Below are 664 nucleotides of genomic sequence, written 5' to 3'. Positions count from 1 at the left end.
CAAAAAAAAAAAAAAAAAAAAATCGTTCCAGCCGCAGGGACACCTAGTCTTGACAAGCTTTTCTTGGCAGGGCTCTCCCCAGGTGCGTGGTCACAGATCAGACCAGGGGGCCCCCTCCCCAAACCGAAAGCACTGAGCAAGAGCACAAAGGCTGGTGCCTGTGTCGAGGCCCTCAGCAGTACTGCAGCAGGCCCAGGTGCTGCCCAGCTCTGCCCCACGACCCGTGGGGCTCTCAGGCACCTGCCAAAGGAAGTGAGCCACCAATCTGTGCGTGCACATCGAAATACAAGGTGCTCACGAGAATTACCCTCGCCGTCTTCTGCCTCTTCCTCATAAGAAGAGAGGTTAAAGTCGCACCAACGTCTTGCTTAACCCCAGAGAAAGTCTTAGCAGTACACTGAAGGGGGGGGGGTGTAATTAGTGCCCTCGCTCTTCGGATGAAGGCAGTAAACCCCCGAGAGCCGAGGAAGACCGGCTGGCGCTTGGGAGCTTCAATCTCAGCTACCGAGTCGGTACGATACGCTAGGCATGTCTGTCTCTCCCCCGCCCCGCCTCGCCTCCCCTTCCCTTCCCGTCCCGGGGCGGCCCGAGGGAAGCAGAGAAGCGGCTCCCGCTGCCCCGGGCGGCCCGTGCTCCGGCGCTCGGGCCCCGCGGGCTGCGGAGG

The 664-nt window shown here is 60.8% G+C and overlaps 1 protein-coding gene across 1 annotated transcript in view; it reads right to left on the bottom strand.

Annotated features, from left to right (window-relative positions):
- Positions 1-664, bottom strand: part of WDFY1 (WD repeat and FYVE domain containing 1) — a 37,414-nt gene that overhangs the window by 36,349 nt on the left and 401 nt on the right. The window lies entirely within an intron of this gene.

This window comes from Gavialis gangeticus, unplaced genomic scaffold, assembly GCF_001723915.1.
Source record: "Gavialis gangeticus isolate Ggan-Ray unplaced genomic scaffold, GavGan_comp1, whole genome shotgun sequence".
Lineage (NCBI taxonomy): Eukaryota > Metazoa > Chordata > Crocodylia > Gavialidae > Gavialis > Gavialis gangeticus.
This window is presented reverse-complemented; position numbering and strand designations above follow the sequence as displayed.